We start from the raw sequence: 15,517 nt of genomic DNA, 5'->3' as shown, positions 1-15,517 counted from the left end.
AAAAGATTTATACAAGATCATCTCTCTGTATATTATATCAACCATGTTACAAAATTCCCTTTAAGCATATAGAATAGCACTGAAGAAACTTGCAGCTAAAAATGCTAGAAATTTTTTATACACATCTACAGTTCCATGATTCCAGCAAACTCTATGAAAATGTGTAGATCTTTCATTGTTAAATATTATTCTGTTCTAGCCTGTAATTAAAATAGTCTCCTGTGATGAGATGTAACCCACAGTGGTGTAGAAGCACAAGGTGATCTTTAACTGATATCTGACTTATCTGATGCATTTATTCTTTCATTTGTCATTACTGGCACCAAACTTCCATGAGTAGCATTGGTGCTGTTGTCTGCTGGGCCACTCATGCAACATAGTTGACCTTGTTCTCCAGCTTCACCAAATGCTGCCAAATCATCCAGAAGGATAGCCATTGTCCTTTCCAGATTCACATATCCTCCAAAGGAGGCACCATTCTCCACAACCACTGTGTTCTTATTTTCCTCTGTGGAGCTTTGTCATATCCTTTGTTTAAATCTAGCACTTGCTCATGTAACTTGACAGTACTTTGATGTCTTGGTTGTTGGAAAATATAGTGCAATAACATCAATCACCAAATGAGTCTCAAGACCAGCAACAGGAAACTGAACTTCTGGGACACAGTTTTTCTTGAGCTTGTATAAAACCTGATGAAAAAAAGACTTGACTGAGAAGGAGCAACTGGAGATGAGATACTATATGATCAAGACCTTTGAAACACACACACACACACAAACCCTTCTCTGGTGTTCCTCATCTTCAACAAGGCTGCCTTCACTCTTACACTAGCTCCTTTCTGTGGGCTTCTCCTTCTGGGCACCCAGAGTGACCCAAGTGGATTGGCCAGGGTCAGCGGTGACCAGGTCTGAATGGAGAAAGACTCTGGGGGGAGGGGTTGGAGTCTGTATAATGTTCCCAGCTTATGGAGATTTTACTCCAGGATTTTTGTTTTTGAAAGGCTGGTGTGAGTGTGAGAATTCCTTCCTGTAGCTATGCTTTTCCTGTCTTATCCAGGGCCAGGAAAGTAGAATATAGGTACTTTCCAGCAGCTTGCTGTGTAAAGAGAGCAAAATGTTGTATTTCTCTGCATTTCTTTATACCTAGTGTAGAGAAATATAGAAGTCAGGAGGCAGACAGTCAGAAGTCAGTTGATGGCAGACAAACAGGAGGCTCTTCTAATAGCAGGTAAACAAGTGCTCTGATGGGATGAATAGCATTTCCTAGGGCCTGTACTGTTGAGAAAACTCTTTAAGATAAGCAGGACTCCTGGTCACAGGCCTCCCTCACACTTCCCAGGTGGCACTCCTGTAACTGACCAACAGATCTGTTACTTTTATGGCTGTAAAATCACATGGAAATTGTGATTTGGGGTTTAACTCCCATGCTGTTTTTTTTTTTTTTTCCCTAACATCATGTGTTTATTTCCAATAAAAGCTGACACTCTGAACATTTCACAGCTGCCTCCTACCCCTGAGATTCCCTCTGGGGGCAGACCTGGTATACCAGACCCTCTTTTATTTTTACCCAATAAAACTTTGCCTCACATTCTGTGAGTTGATGGTCTTACTTGTGTGACACCGGACCCCATAACATCTGGATTCTTGCTAGTTCTCATTCATTTTCTTTATTGGGAACATTATTATTTATGTTTTCATAGATGAATCTTTCAATCTACTCAAGTCAGAGCTACAGGTTTGCTTGATTACTTCTAATTCAAATATAGTCAACCTATCCTCTGAACCATTTCCATGCACAATTTTCATGGTGTTAATTTGCATTTTCTAAATTGTTGTTCTTATGTTCACTCAGTCATTTGTTTCATACTGAGTAAGGCTTTCATTAGGTCTTGGGGATAGAAAAATGGGTGGAAAATGTTAAAGGGTAGATTTAGGCAGGTGTGCTAGTGCACACTTTTAACCATAAACATGTGGTAGAAAGGCCACTGTGAGTTCAAGGCTAGCCCAAGAGTACATAGTGAATTCCAGGTCAGCCTGGGCTAGAGTGTGACTCTAACTTGATAAATAATAAAAAAGAGTAGATGTAAGCAACCCATTGAGAGGAGCACAGGGGAGAAAATACTTAACAAACCATGGGGGGAGATTTCACAATAAAGGAAGTAAGGGGCTGATTAAAGGCTTTGCAAGGAACTAAAGCTTGTAAACTGAGACAAGTTTATTCTCTCTCTCTCTTCATTTCTTTTTTGTTTGTCCATCATTCTATCTGAATTCTGACCTTCAGTGTGTAGGAGGCATATTGTAGCAAATGACTATACTGTGACTGAGGTCCTCAGTTTGAATGTTTCACATACTATATCTTAATTACAATGTCTGGAAGGTAGACCTGTATGATTTTCCCAGCTAAGGGCGGGTGTCTACCTTGCTTCAGTTACATACAGCTAGTGGTTAGTACACTGTTCAACTCTGCAGGTATTTTAAATGCTGACCCTCTGAGAAGCAACATGGTTCAGGTGATGGTGGGAAAATAATTCCAATTTCTAGTATGCATATATGTGTGTGCAGGCTATATATGTAAAACATGGATTTAATTTGTTAATTTCAATTAACATACCTAAAATACAATTCTGCTCAAATGAATTTTGGACTTGTGTTGGAGCTAAGAATTCTAGAACAGAGAAGCTATCATTGAAATGATGCATGCATAGATCATGTTGCCATAATTGAAATTATTGGTGAATCTTCCCTTGTTAGGGAGGAGTGACCCTATTGACATGTGTGGAAGCTATTCATCTTCTACCTCTGTACTTGTTAACGCATTCCCAAATGTATTTTTAATAAATATTTCTTTTAATTTTTTATTTATTTATTTGAGAGTGACAGACACAGAGAGAAAGACAGATAGAGGGAGAGAGAGAGAATGGGCGCGCCAGGGCTTCCAGCCTCTGCAAACGAACTCCAGACGCGTGCGCCCCCTTGTGCATCTGGCTAACGTGGGACCTGGGGAACCGAGCCTCGAACCGGGGTCCTTAGGCTTCACAGGCAAGCGCTTAACCACTAAGCCATCTCTCCAGCCCCCAAATGTATTTTTAAAGTTAATCTATCAGCCCATATAGATTACACTTGGTGGTTGTTTAAGAGAATGCTATTTTGTTCTAGTACTTGATAACAGTGGCTCAATTATTTGGTTGGAACATTCTGCTGTGAATATTAGTTAACTGAAAGTATTTGGTGAAAAAATTGCCTAGAGTAGTAAAATTTAGTTTGGATTTATGAATATTAATATTTCCTTAATTATCACTGTAATTTAGTAATGCATCCAGAAAGAAATGTACCTTAAGTTTAGAAAACTGCCTTCACTTGGTGAGACCCTTATGAAAGAAGAAATACCTAAATTTTCTTGTCACATTTATTGACATGTGTGGTTTGTAGTCATCCTCAGGTTTGCTCTTCTCATCATCAGTAAGACAGACCTCAGTTATTCCAGGAACCAGCAACAAGAATAAAAAGACTATGTTTTCTAGTCTCTTCTGTCTCTTTCTTCATTCCTTCCATTTTTCTGGCTGGATGTGGATGTGATAGCTAAATATCCACCATGTGCCATAAAATAGAAGCTATAAATTAAGGATGCAGTGATATATCATAAAAGGAATTGGGGTCCCTAACACCTTTGAGTTTTCATATTTGCCCCAGACTGCTTTGTCTCTGCATCAGTCATACATTGCTACAGTAATGCTAAAATAAAAAAGTCCATAAACCTTGATGTGTACAATTTGTTTCTCACATATGAGGGTTTCAAGTCATCTATTGCTGGTATCCCTCATATTTCTGTGAGGGCAACTTCCAACTATGTGATCTAGAATGGGTTAACTGATCAAACTCAGGTCTTTTATCCTTTAGCAGACATGGGAAGGATGCCTTTCTCATGATAATGACAGAAGCATAAAAGAGTAAGCAAAATACAAGATTCTTGGAGTCTTGAACAGCAGCACTTCTACCTCATGCTGTTGACCAGAGCAAATCACAAGACCAGCCCAGGGTCAAGAAGCAGATTCCTCTTGTTTAGTGAGAGGAATTGTAACTTATATAACAAAGCAAAAATGTAGGGACAAAGGTTATTTTTACAACTTTCACATTTTCAAACTTCTTTTATGCAGGTGAGCATCTTTTGTATAATAAGATGTGTTTTAGTTAACTGATCAAGTCCTAACTACTTCCATTAGAAGGTGAATACCACAGCTATAGAGGATACTACAATTTGGCTCATTCAGATACCATGCCAGCACCTTTTAACTTGACTTCTAGAACTACGAAAGCAGTCGCAGTACTTCAAGCAGTTCATCCAAGGTAACTGTAGTGATTTTAATTCAACATATCTCCTGTAGCCTTGTATGTTTGTGATTAAGCACCATACTCAAGCCAGTGCAGCCTTGTTGGAGGAGGAATGTCATTGGGGATAGACCTTGTGGCTTTATAATTAAGTCCCCTTGCCAGTGCTGACTAGCTTCCTCCCTGCTGTTGTGACAAGATGTGATGCTCTATTGTCTATTCCTGTCATGCTTCCCTCACTATGTTGAAGCTTCTTCTCAAAACAGTAAACAGAAATAAGCTGTTTGTGGTCAGGTGTTTGTTCCTGCAATTAGTAAGTAACTGCTGTTATAGGAAAAATCCATTTCATAAAGAAGGTGAGAGCCTTTATTCACATGCAGACCTCTACTAGATAATGCCAAAAAGACAGAGGCTCTAAATTCAGATTTTACTGGAGTTATATACCTTTTACAATCCTTTGTCTGAATTCTCCCATGCTTGGAGAAGGGAGGTATTTACAATGAGTGTAGGGTTCTGCCAAATAAGATTAAGTGCATGCAGCCGTCTCCTGAGATAAGGCAGTTACAATTTTCCGAAGGGGTCAGGCTCAGAGTTACAGAATTCTTGTTAGCTACCATCAGAGAACCTTTCCCTGCTGCAGCTTCAGAGGAGTGAAGTGCAACACTTACTGCTTCACTGAAAGTCCTAGGCATATTTACATTTTTTTATAGATACATTGATTATATTCCATCTAAAAAAACATTTAGAGATATGGTATTTCTTCAATAGTTTTCCCCCTTTTGAAGTCTTGTCTATTTTATATAAAAGGCTTCAACCTTTATAAATCTGAGTCCTCTTGTTTCACTGGACCATAATAATCCCTTGGGACTGAGAGCACGTCATGGCAATAAGTCTAGTTAGGAGGGTCAAGATGCATGGCCAAACTAATAATACTAAGAAGATCTTTTTAAGTGGTCTGATCAGGAGCATAGACCACTTAGCCCATGACCAATAGCTGTCCAACAACATCCAGGAGTTTGCTAATATTCTGTCCTTTAGTCATGCTTTCTTTCAATCTCTGGACTCTATTCATAGCAACTCCAGTTTTATTTGTATAAAGTAGCATTACTACTGGGTGTGGTGGCACATGCCTTTAATCCTAGCACTCGTGAGGCAGGAGAATTGCTGTGAGTTCGAGGCCACCCTGAGACTCCATAGTGAATTCCAGGTCAGCCTGGGCTACAGTGAAACCCTACCTAAAAAAACAAAAAAATAAAATAAAGTAGCATTACTTATTTAAAATAAGCACAGTCCTCCTATATCCATTGTGAACAGGTTCAGGCCCCTCTGGTTTTGTATTAACTACATTGGCCAGGGAATTTAGATGCTTTTGTAGGTCTACCAATGACTTTCCTAGTTGGTGTACATTATCCATGATTTAGCAGATGTTGCAGTCAAGTTCACATTGCTGGTAGAAATCACCCAACCAAGAGAAGCTTGTGGGAGAAAAGGTTTATTTTGGCTTACAGGATCAAGGGGAAGCTCCACAATGGCAGGGGAAAACAATGGCATGAGCAGAGGATGAACATCACCCTGTGGCCCACATAAGGTGGGCAACAGGAAGAGGAGAGTGTGCCAAAAACTGGCAAGGGGAAGCTGGCAATAACACCCATGAGCCCACTTCCAACAACACACTGCCTTCTAAAGGTGTTAATTCCCAAATCTCCATCAGCTGGGAACCTAGCATTCAGAGCACCTAAGTTTATGGGGTACACCTGAATCAAACCACCACAGCAAAGTATTTTTAAAGTGTGTAAAGACTCCTATTTTTTTTTCAATTTTATTTAACATTCATGGGTGCTTTCCAGTACTGTAAGGCTTAATATGGCACAGACTGTTATAAAACCAGATAGTCTCTCCAATCAGGTTTTCTGTCACTATGTAAAATAGACCTGTAGCTATTCTTTCCCTCAAGTTTTAACCCTGTAGGGCTATTGCGCCCATCCCCACTGAGAATACTAGCAATGGTACGACTGCCAGACTGAATTGGATGGAGTGAGATCATGATAATGCTGCAGAGGTGTCCCCCGTAGACTTCCTCAAGCTTCAGGTGTGCTTGGGCCAATTGACTTCCAGCTGTGTGATTGTTGCAGGCCTATAGATCCTCAAGTTTCAGCTATGCATAGACTGACCAGCTTCTGGATGTGGTCACAGCAGAGCTGCAGATCTTTGAAGCATTCCTGGAGCCTACACAAGGTGATTTAGAGTGGCTAGTCTGGACATTGTTTTTCCATCCAAGACATGTTCCCTTCAGCTGCATGGGCCTTTTTTACCTAAGTGTGATGAATCCACAGAGTGGCAACTGTAGCTTTAATCCAAGTTAGAATGATTTGTGTCATTGTATGGGGCTGGTCCAAACCAGCTGGAGTGGCTCCTTCTTCCACTCTTTTATTTAGATCATATCTAGAGGCTGGTGAGGGTGTATCCAGTTTCCTGGGGTAAATGGGTCTCCTTGTGTTACAAATTCCAAGAGAACACCATCAAACAACCAGCATCACTAGTATTTTTAAATCAGAGTTCATATAATAGGGTTGGGTTCCTGATTAGTTCCAAACACACATTTTTCCTTGGTGTGGCTTTATCCACTGAAGATAAGATTTAAGTCTGATTTTATGGGCTGACACACTTAAACCATTAATTTCTTTTCATAGAGTTATGACCTCCTAATTCAAACTGTATTGAAACTAGCTTTATAAATCCCCATAACATTTTCCCAACTTTATGAGAGATTTAAATCCTCAATCCTCATCTGAGATTTAGGACTATTTGATAACTGTAATCCTATAAAATCAAAACAAGCTACATATTTTAATAAATGATGGCAGAGTAAGTATTTCCATTGTAATAAGGCATAACAAAGAAAAGCTAGACCAATACAAATTGATAACCACTAGGTAAAGATAACAAGTAACAAAAATCTTTTGATTGTCTCTTTTACCCCTCCTATTGGGCTGATCACAGGCTGGTCAAACATTCCATCCTGAGCCATCAGCATAGATCAAGTTACTTCTAGGGTTTTTTTTGGTTGTTGTTGTTGTTTTCCCTTTTAAAGAATTTGTATTCTTACTCATTTCACCTTTCCTGGGTGGATTTTACCCTTAGGCATATTTATTTTTCCTTTTTCCCTTTTTAATTTTTTTGTTTTACTGTATCTTTTATTTAAAGGCAAACAGTGGCTAACAACGTAGGGCCAGACATAGGCAGAAGAAGGCATGTTAACATAAGAGCTTAGTACTATAATCCAACATCAGAGAAAGGAACCTAATCATCTGAATTTTCACTTATAACATTTTATGGTTATATTCTCTGAGTGGGTGTTTAAGACCATACTGGCAGCCATAATTAACAATATATTGTATTTTATAGGTCAGTTGTGGCTCTGTAGGAGAAGGGACCTGTGAAAAGCTCTAGGACTCTAAGTACTGTGTCATTTGTTAGGATAAATAAAGGCTGTGCTGTCCATCTGGATTCCTTTAGAAGCATCTGTAGTGACCATCTTTCTGCAAATTCACTGACTTTGAGTCCATATCCTGGTCTCCATGTTTCCATATCTTCTCTGACCAAGAAGACAGGTAAATTACCAGAGGCTAGAGGTTAGAAGCGTCCTATTGTCTCCTGTGGCCTTTTGACCTGGGAGTAGGACCCAAAATATTGCTTATCCCCCTAACTCTGATGTTTCCAATTGACTTTAGCTTCTACATATGGTTATTAATCACTCAGAGAGACTGTCCCTACCTGATTAGTAAAACATATTTGCTTAAAGAACTGTTGAACATATCTGGCTAATAAGGTATATCTGGTTAGAAAGTAATGCAAAGGTTTAAATCAGTCTGATTAATACTTAAGTTTAGTTGTCAGTTGACACTATAAACCACATCTGGAACATAAAAAGCATACATATTTTATCTTTTAAATATATATCAGTTAAGAGTACAGGAAGAACATGTTAGTAACCCTGAAAACTGTATTTTACCAATACCTCCAAATCAATTGATTTGATCTAGAAGTTTTATGTCAGGAAAGGACAAAATAGTATAACAACTTGGCATCTGTATTTACAAATAATGTTGGCTAGTCTGTATACCTATGTAGGTACCAATTACCCCCAAACTGGAAGCAAGACAGCAGAAGTTAACATTATTTTTCCTTTTTTAAATATCTATTTATTTATGAGACAGAGAAAGAGGCAGAGAGGGAGAGAATGACACATCAGGGCCTCTAGCCACTGAAAACTCCAGAAGCATGTGCCACCACATGCAAATGGCTTATGTGGGCACTGGGGAGTCAAATCTAGGTCCATAGGCTTCAGAGGACAACACCTTAAGTGCTAAGCCATTTTTCCAGACCATAAGATTATTTTTCACCAATAAAGATCATTTGGACATGAGGCTCTGTCCTAGAGCAGGGAACATGTCTTAGGTATTGTTGCAGTCCAGTTCACATTGCTGGTAGAAGTCACCCAACAAAGAGCAGCTTCTGGAAAAAAAAAAAGATTTATTTTGGCTTACAGGCTCAAGGGGAAGCTCCACAATGGCAGGGGAAAACGATGGCATAAGCAGAGGGTGGACATCACCCCCTGGCCAACATAAGGTGGACCACAGCAACAGGAGGGTGTGCCAAACACTGGCATAGGGAAACTGACTATAAAGCCCATAAGCCCACCTCCAACAATACACTCCCTCCAGGAGGCATTAATTCCCAAATATCCATCAGCTGGGGAGCTAGCATTCACAACACCTAAGTTTATGGGGGACACCTGAATCAAACCACCACAGGTATCCATATGTCTATAAGCAATAAACTTAAGATACCAGTGATGAGACAACTATCTAACTAAAACCTTGACTGAGACTTTGATTGAACACAGCTTAAAAGTAAAGCTAAACGAGTCTGAATTTTACATACACTAGAGACCTTCTGACACACATAAAACATCTTGTAAGCTAGCAACTCTAACCACTGTGAAACTTTATAAGTTAATGATTGTTCATAATAACTAAATCACTTTTACAAGATTTATAAGATAAGCTCAGTAATGACCACATAGCAGACCCAAAATGAACAAGACAGGGACTATCTCATAGTTACAGTATCTTCATATATAATAATCTTCTAGTAGAAGATTGAGTGCTAAAGAGTTAACCTTAATTCTAAGGCTTGTTTTTTAAAAAATATATTTTATTTATTTATTTGCGAGAAAGAGAGATGTTAGGTCAAGATGGGCTTCCCAAAATGGAGTTACCAAAGACAGCAGGATGGTGACAGACACAAGGAAGTGGGTCATCCACATTTCTCAAGAAACTGCCCAGCCATTATCCCTTCCTTGCCTAACAATGCCCAAGGTCTAGGTTTCATGCCCCCTTATCTCCCACCTGGTTACTGCTCTGGTCTCACACCTTAGCTATGTGACATGGCTAATGTAAAGAACAAAGGAGTTTCTTTTCCCTTCCTCACCTTTCCCCAACTGAAGAACTCTATATGGCCCACTATCTGTAATCTCAAAAGTTGACTGCTCTGCTCTTGAAAGTCAGTCCTGACAGCTCATGTTTTTCCCCAAATAAAAACTTCCATCTTTGCCTCTGAGTGGTCTTCATTGTCTTGGTCACTCCTGAACCTTCCATCTGGTGCTCATGACTTAGATAGGAAGGCTTCTGGTTGCCCTCTTAGGCCACCAGACCTCCTTCCCCTGACCAGACTGCTGAGCTGTCATTTGACCTTTTGAAGACCTCAGACCATCTCTGTGTTAAACAGGTTCTCACACCTGCTACAATTCAGCCTCACCGTTCTTGCCTTCCTCTTCTCCTCCCTTCTCAGTAAGCGTCCCTCTCAGGTTGGCCTGCTTTTGGGTTTCACCCCTCCTCATGGAAGCTGTGCCGGCACACCAGGCTACACCCCTCAGCCATTAGGCCCCAACCCAAGGTCTCAATAAAGACATACTCTTAACATCTCAGGTCTCGCTCTCTGGTCTACCGTACCCTAAGGAGCTCCTTTTGGTTTGGTAACCATCTCAGGATACTTCCTCTCCCTTCCTCTTCTCCATCTCCCTCCTGAGCTCTCATCTTCCACTGCCAGACACTTCAATCTTCCACTGCCAGCAGCTTTTGCCATCGGGAGCACAGGTGCCCTCCTTGCCCACTAATAGACTAAAAAGCTGACAGTTGCAACCTGTATGGCCTCTGATCACATGGAAGGTAAAGGCCCCATTCATCCTACTGGGTCAGAGCGTCATATTGGTATCCCATGTAAACCCAGCATAAGCTCTGGTTCCTTCTTCCCACCTTTTTCTTGCTCTTTCTCTGTCTCCTCTCACTAGCCCTTTCATTATACTCTCACACCTCCATAGGGAATAAAACTTCTAAACCAATTGCTGCTACCCCCCATAGCCTGTCTCCTTAAGAACTTAAAACCTCTATAACTCTTGGACATCAAACCTCATCATCTAATCTTTCTCTACAACTCTGCCAGGCTGCAATATAAGCTGGACAACAAGTCCAAATGGCCTGAGAATGGTATTTTTGATTTCCAAATTCTCACTGATTTAGAACATTTCTGCCAATGTACAGGCAAGTGGCCCAAAATACCCTCTATCCAAGCATTTTTAACTCTGTGTGCACAGCCTTCTCTCTGCTATACCTGTTCTCACCAGGTCCTTCTAGCCAAGGTCTCAGAAATGCACCCTAACTCAACCCTCCCCCATACTCGTCCTCTCCTTCTGCTTTCAACCCAGATTCCATAGACGATCTGGCCCCAACATCAATCTCAGCCTCTCCTGACCCCATGCCTGATGCCCATACCCTTCCTCCCTCCCTTCATCTGCCTCCTGCTCTGTCTCTATGCCCCCGCCATCTCCCATATCCTTTCCTCCTCAATCTCCTGCTGTACAATATACTCATTCTTGCAGGGATGGAATGTACCCTTTGTGTGAGGTCACAGGTGATGAAGGAATTGTTCGTGTTCACGTTCCTTTTTCCATGTCCAATTTATCCCAGATGGAAAAACATCTAGAGTCATCCTCCACTGATCCAACTCACTACACCAAAGAATTTTGCTACCTCACCTAGGCCTATGACCTAACCTGGCACGATCACTTTGTAGTACTTTCCTCCACTCTCACTCCTGATCAATGAGAATGTGTCTGGGTAGCCGGCTCAGGCTCATGCTCATGACGCTTATTTAACTGATAACACTTTCTGAGTGGGGATGCTTGCTGTTCCCAGAGAGAATCCTGACTGGGAATACCATGCTCCTTCCAACTCCCCAAGAAGGGTGACCCATGACAGACTGATTCTCTGCCTCTTGGCTGGACTCCAAAAGGCATCCCATAAGTCTGTCAATTTGGACAAACTCTAGATGCTTACCCAAAGCCTAATGAAAATCCAGCTGGGTTTATGGGATGCTGAACTGAGACACTCACACAATACACTTACATTGACCCTGCTTCTCAAGAGGGCATGGTAGTTCTCAATACCCATTTTCTGTCCCAATATGCCCATGACATCAGAAAAAAATTTAAACACATAGAAAAGGGCCCTCAGACCCTTCAGGGATATCTGCTTGGCCTGGCATTTAATGTTTTTAATAACAAAGAGGACCAGGAATGGACTGAGAGTGTGGCCAGAGACAGGCAGCAATTCCAGCTCCTGGCTACAGCTCTGAGGTTTCGCCCAAAGAAGATGATGGGGCAGCAATTCTCAGCACCATGACCCTGCTTCAAGTGTGGCCACACTGGACACTGGGCAAAAACCTGCTGTAGCACATGACTGTTTCCAGAACCTTGTCCTCACTGCAGACTTGCTGGACACTGGAAGGTGGACTGCCCTTTGCCTCGACAAGGTAGGCCAGCCCTCTCCCCTCATCTCTCATGAGAGCCAATTGCTGATCTTCTGAGCCTGATGGCCAAAGATTGACAATGCCCTGGGACCTTGACCCCCACAAACATTCCCCATATCACAATGGAGGAGCCCAGGGTCACAGTCCAGCTGGAAGGAAGGCCTATATCTTTTCTGATCGATACAGGTGCCAGTTGGTCAGTCCTGCTCTGGTAAAACTTTTCCTTTGCAGATTGTGTTGGGTATAGATGGACTATCCCACTCCCCATGCATCACTACCCCTTACACTTTGTAGTCTCAGACACTCCCATCTCCCATTCACTTCTTTTTTAAAGATATTTAAATTAAATTTTTTTTGTTCATTTTTTATTTATTTATTTGAGAGTGACAGACATAGAGAGAAAGACAGATAGAGGGAAAGAGAAAGAATGGGCGCGCCAGGGCTTCCAGCCACTGCAAACGAACTCCAGATGTGTGCGCCTCCTTGTGCATCTGGCTAACGTGGGAACTGGGGAACCGAGCCTCGAACCGGGGTCCTTAGGCTTCACAGGCAAGCCATCTCTCCAGCCCTAAATTAAATTTTTAATAACATTTTCCATGATTATAAAAAAAATCCCATGGTAATACCCTCCCTCCACCCCCACACTTTCCCCTTTGACATTCAATTCTCCATCATATTGCCTCCCCATCTCAATCATTGTACTTACATATATACAATACCAACATATTCAGTACCCTCCTCCCTACCTTTCTCTTTCCTTTATATCTCCTTTTTAACTTACTGGCCTCTGCTAGTAAGAATATTCCTTCTCATGCAGAAGCCCAACATCTGTAGCTAGAATCCACATATGAGGGAGAACATGTGGCACTTGGCTTTCTGGGCCTGGGTTATCTCACTTCGTATAATCCTTTCCACATCCATCCATTTTTCTGCAAATTTTGTAACCTTATTTTTCTTTTGTGCTGAGTAAAACTCCATTGGATAAATGTGCCACATCTTCATTATCCACTCATCAGTTGAGGGACATCTAGGCTGGTTCCATTTCCCAGCTATTATAAATTGAGAAGCAATAAACATGGTTGAGCATATACTTCTAAGGAAATGAGATGATTCCTTAGGATATATGCATAGGAGTGCTATAGCTGGGTCATATGGTAGATCAATCTTTAGCTGTTTTAGGAACCTCCACACTGATTTCCACAATGGCTGGACCAGATTGCATTCCCACCAGCAGTGTGGAAGGGTTGCTCTTTATCCACATCCCCGCCAACAATTATGAAAATTTGTTTTCCTGATGGTAGCCAATCTGATAGGAGTGAGATGGAATCTCAATGTAGTTTTAATCTGCATTTCCCTGATGACTAATGACGTAGAACATTTTTTTAGATGCTTATATGCCATTTGTATTTGTTCCTTTGAGAATGCTCTATTTAGCTTCAAAGCCCATTTTTTGATTGGCTTGTTTGACTCCTTTATATTGAACTTTTTCAGTTCTTTGTATATCCTAGATATTAATCCTCTATCAGATATATAGCTGGTGAAGATTTTTCCAATTCTGTCAGTTGCCTCTTTGCTTTTTTCACTGTGTCCTTTGCAGTGCAAAATCTTTGTAATTTCATGGGTCTCAGGGATTAATCTGTGGTTTTATTGCCTGAGCAATTGGGGTTGTATTCAGAAAGTCTTTGCCAAGACCAATATGTTAAAGGGTTTCCCCTACTTTTTCCTCTAGCATTTCAGAGTTTCAGGTCTGATGTTAAGGTCTTTAATCCATTTGGACTTAATTCTTGTGCAAGGAGAGAGAGAAGAATCTATTTTCATCCTTCTACAGATATATATCCAGTTTTCAAAACACCATTTGCTGAAGAGGCTGTCTTTTCTCCAATTAGTTTTTTTTTTTGGCATTTTATCAAATATCAGGTGGCTATAGCTACCTGGACTTACATCTGAGTCCTCTATTCTGTTACACTGATGTCCATGTCTGTTTTTGTGCCAGTACCACACTGTTTTTGTTACTATGGCTCTGTAGTATAGGTTGAAATCAGGTATGGTGATACCACCAGCCTTATTTTTGTTGCTCAGTATTATTTTAGATATTTGAGGTTTTTTTGTGATTCCAAGTGAATTTTTGGATTGTTTTTTCTATTTCCATGAAGAATGCCTTTGGAATGTTGATAGGGATTGCATTAAATGGCTTTCGGTAAGACTGCCATTTTCACAATATTGATTCTTCCAATCCAGGAACAAGGGATGTTTCTCCACTTTCTAGTGTCTTCTGCAATTTCTCGCATGAGTGTTTTAAAGTTCTCATTGCAGACATTCTTTACTTCCTTGGTTAGGGTTATTCCAATGTTTTATATATATATATATTTTGATGCAATTGTGAATGGGAGTGATTCTCTGATTTCATCCTCTCTGTGTTTGTTGTTAGCATATAGGAAGTGTACTGATTTCTGTGTATTTATTTTGTATCCTGCTACATGGCTGTAGGTTTTGATCAGCTCTAACAGTTTCCTAGTAGAGTTTTTAGGGTCCCTTATGTATAGAATCATGTCATCTGCAAATAATGATAACTTGATCTCTTCCTTTCCAATTTGTATTCCTTTTATGTGTGTTTCTTGCCTTATTGCTATGGCTAAGACTTCCAAAACTATGTTAAATAAAAGTGGGGACAGTGGATACCCTTGCCTTGTTCCTGATTTTAGTGGAAAAGCTTCCAGTTTTTCCCCATATAGTAATATGTTGGCTGTAGTCTCGTCATAAATAGCTTTTATTATATTGAGATATGTTCCTTCTATTCCTAGTCTCTGTAGGACTATTATCATGAAGGGATGTTGGATTTTGTCAAATGCTTTCTCTGCATCTAATGAGATGATCATGTGATTTTTGTCCTTCAACCCACTTATATAATGTATTACATTTATAGATTTGTATATATTGAACCATCCCTGCATCTCTGGGATAAAACCTACTTGGTTAGGATGAATAATCTTTCTGATATATTATTGTACTCTGCCAATACTTTGTTGAGAATTTGCATCTATGTTCATGAGGGAGATTGGTGTGTAATTTTCTTTTTTTGTTCTATCTTTGCCTTGTTTTGGTATCAGGGTGATGCTGGCCTCATAGAAGGAGTTTGGTAGAATTCCTTCTTTTTCTATTTCCTGGAAAAGCTTAAGAAACAATGGTTTTAGCTCTTCCTAAAGGTCTGGGTAAAATTCAGCAGTGAATCCATCTGGGCCTGGGCTTTTTTTGGTTGGGAGATTTTTGATAAATGTTTGGATCTCCATACATGTAATAGGTCTATTTCAGTGATTAATCTCATT

At 40.4% G+C, this 15,517-nt stretch overlaps 1 pseudogene; it reads right to left on the bottom strand.

The window, feature by feature from the left end:
* Positions 1-266: 266 nt before the first annotated feature.
* LOC101599233 lies at positions 267-11,143 on the bottom strand (annotated as a pseudogene).
* Between the last annotated feature and the right edge of the window lie 4,374 nt (positions 11,144-15,517).

Source organism: Jaculus jaculus, chromosome 9, assembly GCF_020740685.1.
Source record: "Jaculus jaculus isolate mJacJac1 chromosome 9, mJacJac1.mat.Y.cur, whole genome shotgun sequence".
Lineage (NCBI taxonomy): Eukaryota > Metazoa > Chordata > Mammalia > Rodentia > Dipodidae > Jaculus > Jaculus jaculus.
Note: the sequence above shows the minus strand (reverse complement) of the source record. Positions and strands in the feature narration are given on the sequence as shown.